Source organism: Boleophthalmus pectinirostris, unplaced genomic scaffold, assembly GCF_026225935.1.
Source record: "Boleophthalmus pectinirostris isolate CB_2022bp ecotype Guang Dong unplaced genomic scaffold, ASM2622593v1 HiC_scaffold_21, whole genome shotgun sequence".
In the NCBI taxonomy this organism is placed as follows: Eukaryota; Metazoa; Chordata; class Actinopteri; order Gobiiformes; family Gobiidae; genus Boleophthalmus; species Boleophthalmus pectinirostris.
In genome coordinates, this window is record NW_026571175.1 from 11,818,086 (window position 1) to 11,830,892 (window position 12,807).

Consider the following 12,807-nt stretch of genomic DNA (forward strand, 5'->3'; position numbering starts at 1 on the left):
AAATGACTAGTAAATATAAGGCTATTAAAACATTTGTACATTTTAGGAGTAAAAACAAGTTCATTTAGTGTTTAGTTCCACTTTAAAACAGCTGTAGCCCTATAATCCATTTCACTGTAATGATCTCAACAATAAGTCCGATCACATAGGCCTTTTTAGTGTCCACTTTGTCCGTTCCCTGCTCCTTAAATCCTAAATGCTTTCCGAATGGCTGAAGAGATTGCCGCGAGTCAATCGGCCACTGGCATATTGTCTGAAATTGGAGTAGGACAAAAATGTCAGCAGAGGCGGTTAACGGAACGAGGCGAGAAAAGAGCGACCGTGAGTTTAAATGGCTTTCAGAAGCATTAGCTACTGGAGCTAGCTGGTATGACCCTGCAGACAATAACATGTGCTTCTATTGTCAACAGAGATCAATACGGTGTGGTGCAAATGGGTCATGTTCCTACAGGGTGTATTAGGAATTATAAAGGGGAGGACAGAGAAGAAAGATAAGTATGTAAGAATAGAATGGTGGAGGATTAGGGAGGGTAAAGGTAATGAATAAAACATGTTGAATGTGTGGTGTGTGCATAGAATAAGAAAATGGCTGCTCATATAGCCTCCTTCATATTGCCTCCTATATGTATTTAAATAGTAGTTGTGATGCGATGGTTAGATCTCATAGAATGAATGCTGACATATATAGCAATAACGATGGCAATGAATGTTGAGAGCTAAGTTTTGAGTCCTTATTTTTCCTCCAAACCAAATTACTTCAAAAATACACAAACACATCGCCATTTTAGCTTTTATCGTTTTGGAAATGCTGTATTCGCTGAAAACAACATATTAACATGTTTAAGTTTCAGTTTTGTTTTCTTGACACTCTGAGTACCCCCTCCTTTAGCTCTCTGTGCTCACTTCCCCTTCAGAGTGCAATCACAACACAATCGGCGTGCATTCCCCTAATGAAACTACTGCACATCACATCAGGTTTGTGAAGTTGTAATGTATTGTTTTGTATCATGCTTTGTATATTTATGAGAAATTGCAATGTGGGAGAGTGGGTGATGTAGGTAACCATAAGCAGGTTCAAATAGTGCCCAGGAGAGATCACAATATTACTCAAACATGCATGGATGACATATAAAATCAGTCCAGGCATGTCTATGATCAATGAGAGAATAACGTTTAAACATAGTGGTTGATTTAGCATAAAAAACCCTCTTTAATGCCAAATAAATCTACAGGGAAATCATCAGTAACATGGTGGAAGTGCTGACTCAATGAGCAGGATTGCTGATGGCAAACTCAACACCAACAAGATACAAGATAAGAGTAAAATGTGTGTGAGACCACACACACATTAAGCCTCAGTCTTCCCTATGGACATTTTTGTCTATTTTGCCATTTTTTCAAACTTATTTGGCCCATTATTTCCATTTGGTTCATGCTTAAGACATCACACAAAGTAAGCATTACCTTCCAAAAACTTTCAGTCTGAGAACAATGAGAACACAATCAGTTTCACACTTAGGACCCTAAGGACATAAAGGTCCACTTACAAACAAACTAACTTACAAATCATCATAGATTAATTTAGTTTCATACTCTCAGATAAATCCAAAGATCTATCCCTGCTTTAATAAATAAATAAATACATAAATAAATAAAGGCAAGGCAAGTTTATTTGTATAGCACAATTCGTACACAAAGTAATTCAAAGTGCTTTACAGAATAAGAAATACATTAAAATCACAATAAAAACTAATCAAAACATAAATAATTATCCTAAAATTAAAGATTAAAATTTAAAAAAAGAGAGAGAGTGAAGACTGCAGAATAAAAATCTTTCAGTCATACGCACATTTAAACAGAACTGTTTTGAGCCTGGGTTTAAACAGTGTTAAAGTAGAGTCTGTCTCACAGGAAAACTGTTCCAGGTTTTAGCTGCATGAATCTGAAACGCTGACTCCCTGTGTTTAGTCGTGACTCTGGGCACCAGCAGGAGGCCGGTCCGTGAGGTCCTCAGAGTGTGAGATGGTTCATATGTCACTAACATGTCTCATATGTACTTTGGTGCTCGGCCATGGAGAGACTTGTACACAAGCAGAGCTGCTTTAAAGTCTATTCTCTGAGCCACAAGAAGCCAGTGCAGAGACCTGAGCACAGGACTTATGTGCTCATACATCCTAGTTCGAGTCAGGACCTGAGCTGCAGCATTCTGGATGTACTGCAGCGTCTCACAGCTCTTTTGGAGAGACCAGTAAGCAGACCATTACAGTAGTCTAACCTACTGGAGACAAATGCATGGATAAGTTTCTCCAAGTCTGCTTTAGACAGTAAACCTTTGATTTTTGCCATGTTTTTTAGATGGTAAAAGGCTGCAGATGTTATTGATTTGATGTGGCTGTTAAAGTTCAAGTTTGAGTCCATTATTACCCCTAGATAAAGCAAGAAAGAAAGATAAAGAAAAAAAATGTTAATTTATGATGATTTTACAGATGTTTTAGTCAGTGGACATTTATATCCTATCCTATAGGGTCCTGAAAGTGACTTTTTTAAAAGGACCCCTGAGGGTTAATAAAGTGTTTTTATCCATTCCAAGCCCAGAATTAAAGAGTTATAATAAGCATGTTAAAGGAAAGAGAATCATTTATTTGGACTGGTGGTAAAAATCTGTTATGTTTAAAGACACTAAAATTGTCTCTGGAACAGTTGGAACAAGAACTTCTGAGAAATGACTTTGATCCAGAGTTCCTAGATGGTGGATTATTCTGCAAGTAGAGCGAGTAAATCAGAGGACACTATCGATAAGAAACGAATCAAAAAAGCCTCGTGTTCCTGGAAGTCAAACATGTGACCTCTGTGCTGTGAGGTGAGATTGTTTATACTGTCAGCTACTGAACTGCTGTTATTTTAGAATGGTTTCCTGAAACGATTTTGTTAGGAAAAGATGCTAACTTGTTTGTATGACCTTTAACCACAAATTATTATATTTGTAGGAATTTTTTTGAAAAGCTAGTATTCATGGGTATGTCAGCATGTTTATGTCAGAAATGTTTCAGTTCTAGCATTTTGGCTAACACCTTTGATCACACATGACAGAGAGGAGGTGGTCGACAAGCAAGGCAGCAAGAAATGCTTAATTTTTTGTATGAGCTGCTCAGATGGTTGCATATCGGTGGACAAAAGATTGTGAAATGTGAGTGATTATCTTCCAAACCAATCAAGGCCGCATGGATGCTGGAGCTGAAGTGGTTTATGCTAATACAGGTTATCACATGTTTTTGGTCTGAGCCTTGACTCGCGTTTGAAACCCATGGATTCATTTACAGGTGGGCATAAAAATCCCAGCAAGCACCTCTTCATACGGCATACGTAAGGACATACCATCTTTATCGGTACATACTTGCACCTGGAATCGGCTTTGACTGTCAGAACTACAGAAGACTCCATCAGTGAGGAGAGAAGTAGAGATGGCTTTAATCCAGGAGCTGTGGATCTAATGTAGATAGATGTGTGCATGAGAAGGGGCTTACCTGGAGCTTACAGCAGCACTTCCTTATCATCCCCTCACAGGAGCACATGGGGAGCACAGCACATATAGCTACTGGCCACATATGGCCGGCTTATGCCACATGCATGGACACATTTGTTTTCCTTTGCCTGCAGACTCATGGTCCATATGCAAATGGAGCGTTAACAAACACTGAATGGCCCCCATTGTCACAGAGGGTATAAATTCTGAAATCCTGAGCAGAATAGAAATAAGATAAAGGTTTTAGTGAAGCAACTGCAAACAAAACCATTGCATGAATTGTCCTGAGGATGTCATCAGCTCCAGCAGTATAACTTTTTTATACTGCACAGGGATGGCTAGTGGGCTAGGTGGACCACCAAAAATGTCCAAATAAAAACAGTACATTCTCAGTTTGAAAGACAAGACAGTCTATCCGCAAGTGTAGATAAAAAATCACTTTCTTGTTTACTTGCTTGCTGCTTTTTGTGAGGCTTGGACTCAACAAAGGATAAAGGATAAAAAATAGTAATAACTAGACATTAATGCACTCACATTGAGAACTGGTAAAACGATCAATGTTTGCAAAGTAAGCACTCAAACCAACAAGACCAACAAGATTAGATAAAACAGAAATAATAAAGGTCCGCACACTGTTTCAACGCTAAAGTGAAATTTATTAGCACAACATTTTGGTCTACAAGTCCTTCATCAGAGTGCAATGAAGAACAGGTGTAGGGGGTGGGGTGTATATATGGAGGGGGGGTCACACGTGAATGGGGGATAATACAAGTGGGCACAAGGGGGCATCTTTATCCAAACATTATCTACAAAAAACCAAACAGTCAGGAGTAGTAAAAACCTATTTGACTAAAAGACTATCATACACTTGTTCAGTAAAGATTATACATCACAAGGAAACATTATGAGCTTGAAGAGAGTCCACTGACAAGAATATACAATCATGACATAGGTATCAAAGACCATATCAAGAAATATAAATCTACAAAAATTGTTTTATATCTAACTCTTTGTTTAAGTTGAAGTTACACGCTGCAGTAATAAACGTTTGTGATTACCGCCTTTAGGGGGTTTGTCTACTTTTTCTATACCAGTGTATTGAAAGTAGCAAAGATTATGGCCAGCCTTTTTGAAATGTGCCACCACGAGGTTGCATTCATCACTGCACCTGATGTTACTTCTGTTTTCGCTGATCGTGATGTGCAGAGGACGTGCATTCAACATAAGCAAGACCACAGGGACATCTGATCAAATAAACAACAAATGGAGTGTTACAAGTGATAACACCATGTATCTTAAGTGTTTTTTTCCATTATGAGGGTGTTTGTATGTTTTGCTCTTAGTTGTATAACCACATTGGACAAAGTAATCATTACCAGAATGACGAGGGGCATGGAGATGGAGTGCAAAGACACAATGAATTTATGAGAAAATATATAAATTCTGTGTTCACATGAACTATCCCTGAAGGGGTCTGATGATCTGTGTCTCTGCTTCAGCAGGATGTGTTTCTTGTTTCTGGACTATCACCTTATTATCTCCTTTATGGACAGCCAATTAGCAGATCACTAGTTGCTAGAAAACAGAACACCTGACAGATAGGTCAGTCCAAAATACTGCTGCTGGAGCTGTTTTGACATGAATGAAATGAACTAACATATGTAAAACTTTTGTCAAACCTTAAAATTTGCATGGTAATTAATATTGATTTTTGCAGTATCCATACTCACATTTGTATTCCATATCAACACCCCCATCCCTGTCAGTCACATTGCATTTGTATGTGCTCAGATACATCAAACAAACAAACAAACAAGTGTGCTGTGGTGGAGTGATTTTTGCCTTTTTATCTGTTAATGAACAGGACGGCAGAGGGATTGGAAAAACCGATTGCACAAACATATGGTGGGGTTGCTCTAATGAGAGATGTGTCTTCTGGCTTGCAGGTGAGACTAAAGGAGACATTTCCACACCTGCTCTTTGTCCACTGTTATGCCCACAAGTTCAGTTTAATAATGCAGCAAGCCTGTTCATCTAGAACTACAGTTCTTTGAGCAACACAGTAATTTAAGACAATGTTTTCCAGTGTGGTAACACAGCAAGCTCATGAGCTCTGCTTTGCTTTCCACAATTCTATTCTTTTGATCTTTTTTCCTACTGCCCTAATGCATGTTGATATTTTGTACATTTACAAAACTGGATCACAGACACACAGCTTCATGCTCCCACATTTGCTGGGTTGTAGGGTAGTGGTTAAGGTTAGGGCTTAGTTTTGAGAGTGTGGTTAAGGAACACAGGGCTGTGGCAATACAGGTACACTCGTAATACAGCGACCACTTGACACGAATTGAGACACCCAGTGCTGTGATATTATGATGGAGCAGTCAGATGTCCACTTTGAAAAAGCTTGACTCCTGGCTGCATTTGTGCTCATTGATCCTAACCTTTTCCTGCACTTTAAGGACACATCTCCCCATGCCCAGCTCCTTGTTTTAAGTGATTTTCATCCATTGATTTGGAAATAAAAACTAAAAAGTGAGCTCATGGTGATCTACAGCTGCACAGAGACTGCAGTATGTCTTTGTCTCTCTGCAGTATTTTTCTGCTACATTAAAATGAACCCCAATGACATCTTCCTTTTCTTCCTTATATTTCTGCATTGGGGTCCCTCTCAGCTGAGAGCTGACGTCCTAATGCAGAAACACAAGAGCTTCGCCAGAGCTCATCAGTCTGATTTAGCACAATTAACTAGGCTAATGTTAGATAGACAGTAGCTCGGTTGGCAGAGTGTTTGTCCGCTGATTGTCTGACTCAGGTTGATGATGCGATTCCAGCTCCTACAGATGGATAGTGTCACTGTGACCTTGGGGAAGACACTTAACCCATTTCGCCCCCAGTGTCTGCGTACATTGGTGTATGAGTGTGTATAGTTGAATGGTTCCTTGATTTAAAGCACTATGAGTGCCCTGAAGGAGGGAAAGTGCTATTTGAAATATGAACATTTACCATTATAATAATCCATATCTTCTGGCACTTGTCTGGTTCATTACTCCGCTTTGCTCTTGTAAATAAGTGCATTTGTTTCCACCTCTTTTATATTGTTCAAGCAACATATTGTGTGTCACTATGAGTGCTGATTGGTTGTGCATTTGCAGTCAAACCCATTTTCACTTCTGAAACTAGTTAGATAGAATTAAAGGTCATGTATTACGCAAAGTTGACTTATGTGAGCTTTTAGTCACGTTGGACTCAGAATCGGATGAGGACTTTGAGGTGCACAAAGCCAAAGCACTGCGTCGGCATCAGCTGAACATTACTGATTGGTAAAGTATTAATAAACACTAATAGATAAACTTATTATATCGTGTACACTGCAGTGTAGAACAATTAGCTTATGCTGTTGCATTTGTTTAGGTGTTCATGAGGGAATTGTCAGCCGATGTGGGGTGGAGGCGGGGCAGAGGCAGTGGAGCAGGGGAGGGAGGCGGGTGCGAAGCGCTTTCTGCTATGTCAAATGCGTCATAGGTATAGCTGGCCACGTCATCGTTGTAGCAGGCTTTAGTTCGTTGTCACGTGAGAGGGTGGCAGAAATACGCTGCAATTTGTTAAAAAAAAAAAACACCAAATCAATCTAAAAACCACTTCGGCTACATATACAAGGCCCACAAATCACTCTTAGAAGGTAGAAAGCTCTGAAAAGTTGATTTTGCATGAGATGGGCCCTTTAAAACACAATGCTGCACTTCCAGTATTAAAACATGACATCACAAGGTGGAATGGAGTGTTTTCTGTTTGGTAGAAGAAGAGCCTGTGCAGAGTCTGTGTGTTAAACATGTGTGATTGTTTGTATGTTTTTGGTAAGAAAATAACAGTGTAACAGGTGAGAAAATAATATAACATGGAACCTTTATCTTTTCATGGTTTGAAAATCAGATACTCTGTCTTTAAGGAAATTCTAAACTAGACTCATATTGTTGGTTCAAAACTTTGAGAATCATTATGGCATTATGCAATTTACAGTTGCTTGGTTACGATGAAGCTATCTCTCAGCCCTATGGGAGCAAAAGAACAACACAAGAGAGCACGTGGAGTTCAGATTGGACTCCCGCTGGTAAAACAATCACCTCTTACCCCTCACAGTTCTCTACTACACAAGAGCCCTCACACACCAAGGCAATATCCACATAATATTTCTATGTTCACAGCAAATGAACCTTACAGCCTTCTTGACAACTCCCGTGGGTATCCTTACGCTGTGATAGTTTCATTATGCTCAAACACTATTGCTGAATCACCAACCATGCAAAACTCCAGCCCCAAATGGCTTCTCTCTTCGCTATACAACTCCTTTGTTTATCATACCTCATCGGAAGATTAATGGAAGACTATTTTGCGCCAAGTTGCCGAAAAATCAATGCGTGGTTGATGCGATTTTAAACAGACCAGGAGAGTTAGCTTGGGGGAGTCGGATCGTCACGCAATTACTGGCAAAAGAATAGCATTTTTCCATTATCTCTGGCCTCACTGTACATCTGCAGTTTAAACGGCTCACTGAATCCATCTAGCTACTTACAAATCCCTTTAATACAGCGTGGTGCTTTCGACAACTGCCCATTAGAAGACATTGCTGATTTTTTTGTGTGCAGTAAGTGGGGATAAACGGCGTTGTCCAATACGGTTTGAAATTCCTTTTAGCATACCGGCTGCTGCAAGATGAAAAGGCTTTGAATCCTTTCCGCCTGCTTTTCGCCGATTCACGATAATGACAGGGACTTTCTGCTAATGAAGTGGAGAGCCCGGTGCCTTCTGTTTTACATTAGGTGTTAAATGAAATGAACTAAAATGAAAAGGAGGAGCGTACGTATTTACCAGGAGTTCTTTGTTCCCTCAGGCCTCTTTTCTTACATTTAAAAGAGTTTATTTCTTCAGTAAACCCAAAATATCCTGCCTCATCCAAGCCCTAACCTTAAAGGTGTATTGTGTAACTTTTTTGGTGGAGGGTCCGTCAAATTAGCCTGATTCATCGCAGCATTAGAATTCATTCACTCGATGGTAGGCGGACTTTTTTTTTTATTTAACCAATCGCTGCTATTTATCTGTGATATATGTAATGCGCCGCTAATGGGGCTAACTTTTGTCCAGTTGACAAATAGAATTTCTCCTTTTGCCATGGATTTTACTAGCCTGATTCATCAACTGGTTTCACTTAGTGGAAACCACCTGACCACGTAGCATTACAATTCATTTGCTCGACAGTAGGTGGGTACTTTTTTTTATTTAACCAATCTCTGCAATTTGGTCGTGGCGTATGTAATGCACCACTAACGGCGCTAACTGGTATATTAAGCGTTTCCAAAATCCCGTAGGAAGAAGGGCAATAACGTCTTTCCCCTTGGTAAAATTCACCAAACATTCTCTTTGTTCCAGCTTTAAATCCTCCATCTCAGGAATCATTGCCAACAGAGAATGTATGTCTCTTTGTTGATTGGCTGGTGCCCAGACTCACACTTCCAGGGTTCTCGTCTAGTGTATTCTGATTCGTGACTAGTTGCTGGAGAGAAATGAAATTGAGCAGAGGCACTAGGTGGCACCAGCCTGGCTACCGTCAAACACTTTTATCCATGGAAATGTTATTGCTTTGTCTGGAATATATCACATGTCATTAAACCTTTCTATTTTCATGGAGACTAAAACACACCAAGTTTACAGGCCAGATCTGTGGAGAGGTAACCAGCTCCCAGTTGGAATGCCTGTTTTCGAGGTATTTTTGAGCAATAACACCACCTGTGACTGAGGAAATGTAAGGTAGAGCTGTTTAATGTCATACTGTGGAACATTCCAGACAAAGCAGGCAAAAATGTAATTTCCATAGAAACAAGCAGTTGACAGAGCCTCTACCAGAAACGTTACACAATGCACCTTTAAACATAATTTCATAATCATAAATGGTCTACATTACTCCATGTTTTGATCTATTATAAAGGGTGGGTAACAGACATTTTCTACCCCCTGAAGTCACAGAAGCAGAACAATACAGGATTACGTAAACATGCATAAATCAATCAAAACACAACTCTGTGTAAAATAACAATAAGGGAACATCATTGCAACAAAGCTACAAGCTCATAAAACCATAATCATAACCCTACTTACTACCCAAAACATATGGGAACAAAGAGTTCACCTCATGAAAACAAATGCTCGACAGTGAGTTGTTCTTACATACACCAGATAGTTAGTTAGTGGACAACAATACAGAAGACATGAAAGGTGAACTTGTATTAAGGTTTATAAGGGCACTTGTTTATAGCTTCTTGTCCTATGAGCATCTAAAGCCACTCTATTAGTAGTCTTATAGCTACAGTCGCTTTAAGGGCAATGAAAGTTATCTTCCATAAAGTTTCTCAGGAGAATTTAAATATAGACAAGTTTTCTGGTGTAAAGTGGGGGTCCGTTTTAGTAGCTTTGAAGGGAGATAATAGACACTGTTTAATATGTGAGGGATGCAGACGTGGGAATGAACAATAAAAAACAAATGAAAACACTGATTTAGTAACATGGCCAGCATACTAACATACTTCTGTTTATACTTGACACAGTTTGAGTGAGGAAAAGCTCAGGATGAGTACCCCCACGGTTTAGAGAAAACATATTATTCTTTTGTCTGTGATATAGTTATAATCTGTGACATCCATGGATCATTGTTATATTTTGGATATTTTGGATGTTATATTTTCTTTAAATATTGATTTAATATTACTTGATAAAAGAAAAAGGTCTAACTGTCAGGTTGGAATACTGCAGTGCCCAGTGAGGCATTAGAAGCCAATTCTTGCTTGCCCCTTTATTGCACGTTGCCACAAACGTCATCACAGCAAAAGGTGCTGCATGGTTTCAGCCACATCTATAGGTGGATTTCTGAGCGACATCACAGACAAAATGAGCAGGCAGCTGAGGAGCAAAAGATACACAGACAGAAACACAGACAGATACACACAGCAGCATTCCCCAGGTTCCAATGAGAAATTGTTGTTTTGTTAATTGCACAAACAGAAGTGAGAATGGCACATGGATCAAGCAACTGGTGCCCACTGCTGAGGACCAATTTAGTTAGGTAGCTGGCACGATCGGAACTATTCAGGGTTTCTTTGTAATTTGTTGTGATGTTAGTCATCCTAAAGAAGCAAACCTAGCCTCTTGTACTGTGTACAGTATAATCATAGAACGTTTAGACTAGTACAGGACAGTACAGTACAGGACAGGACAGTACAGGACAGTACAGGACAGTACAGTACAGTACAGTAAAGTACAGGACAGTACAGGACAGTACAGGACAGTACAGTACAGTACAGTACAGTACAGGACAGTACAGGACAGTACAGTACAGTACAGTAAAGTACAGGACAGTACAGGACAGTACAGGACAGTACAGTACAGTACAGTACAGTACAGTACAGACAGTACAGTACAGTACAGTACAGTACAGTACAGGACAGTACAGTACAGTACAGTACAGGACAGTACAGTACAGTACAGTACAGTACAGTACAGTACAGTACAGTACAGTACAGTACAGTACAGTACAGTACAGTACAGTACAGTACAGTACAGTACAGTACAGACAGTACAGGACAGTACAGTACAGTACAGTACAGTACAGTACAGGACAGTACAGTAGCCAATTATGACAGGTCGTAAATTAAGTTATAAATATTTTAGCTTCTTTACCAGCTCATGTTAATAAGATGACAAAGAAGCTCAATAAAAACATACTACTGCACTGCAGTTTTCACAAATTAGTTAGACTTGATGTCAGCTTCCTATAAAGTGTTAACCATTCAGATAGCTCATTGGTTTTGAACTTTTCTGTTCACACATTTGATAATTCTGTTGATGAACCGATTGATCACCAGCTAGCATAGGCTCATTAGGTCAAGCTGCTACAATGATGCAAATGAAAAGCAGACAAAAAACTCAGAGACAAAATATTATTAAACTCTGTATGAGTGGATAATTTTGACCGGGTGAATAAACAACAGTGACTTTGATAAAACAAGGTGCTGGTGCAGCCTGAGACGTAAGTGGCTAGCCTCCCTGCGGCTACATCATATAATCATGAGAGTAGATTCAACAATTAAGATCTAAACACGACATGATGTTATTCTATAGGGACAGCAAGAGTACACAAACCAAGCAAAAATCTACAATATCCAGCCGACTAAAAAAAAACAGTTTTAATCATTCAGAGCTCCAATAGGACCTGTGATGTTAACCACTCTGCCACTTAGCATCTCTTGCTCCTCGGCTGAATGTGCATCCTGTTTGTAAACAGGAAACCCATCTATAGATCACGCTAACAAGCAGCGTTTCTTTATTATTATAATTTTATTTTTTTTCCAAATCTTGTGTGTATCACCGAGGAAGAAAATAAAATAGGTGAACAAAGTGAGTAAAACTATTTTCAAAGAGAATATTATTTATTTGGAATGGAAAAACTTCCTCAAAATGTTTGCTTATAATGGATGAAACTAAAATGAATAGATAGATTTTTTTTTAGTTCTGTGCATACTGTATTGTTATCACTTTTATATAGTTAATAACTGCTTCAGATGGAGTTGGAACAGTATCTTTGCACCCCAAAACTTCTGTATCTGTGCGAATTATATATTGTTTTGCTTACATGACTTGAATGCAGATTGTTTATTAGTCCACCACATCATAGCACAAGCAACTAATCTGGACAATCTGGCTTGTTGCACTTTGCTGACCAATATATTGATTAAACTAATGCAAAAGGAAGAAATGATCAGGATGCAGCGTCAGGGACTTGATTGGTGAAGTATTAACAGTAGTGACAAGGGGCCAGTGGATGTCAATTACCTGGGTACATGTTTTGTCTGTTCTTAACACCTCCACACACCTGCTCTCTCTCCTCTGCAGCAGCTAATCGGCTCTGCATGAGAAAACACAGGCTTTATCCTCTGGTGCAGCCACTGTCAAATGTGACTCAGCATTTTCATGTTATTAAAGGGGCATATGCACAATTCGAGACTTTTAAATAGTTTTAGAGATCTTTGTGTTGGTGCTATTCTCAAACTTAACCCTGTACCTGTGTTACTTTACTTCATCTATTGTGCAAATGTGTGAAATAGAACAAATGTTTTTACTACTTGGATGAGTGAATACAATTCTTCACTCATCCAAGTACTTTCTTCGGTTCTGGAGCAGCATATAACACTTCTATGGGGTGTTCATTGTTACACATAACCTATTTAGATCACCGT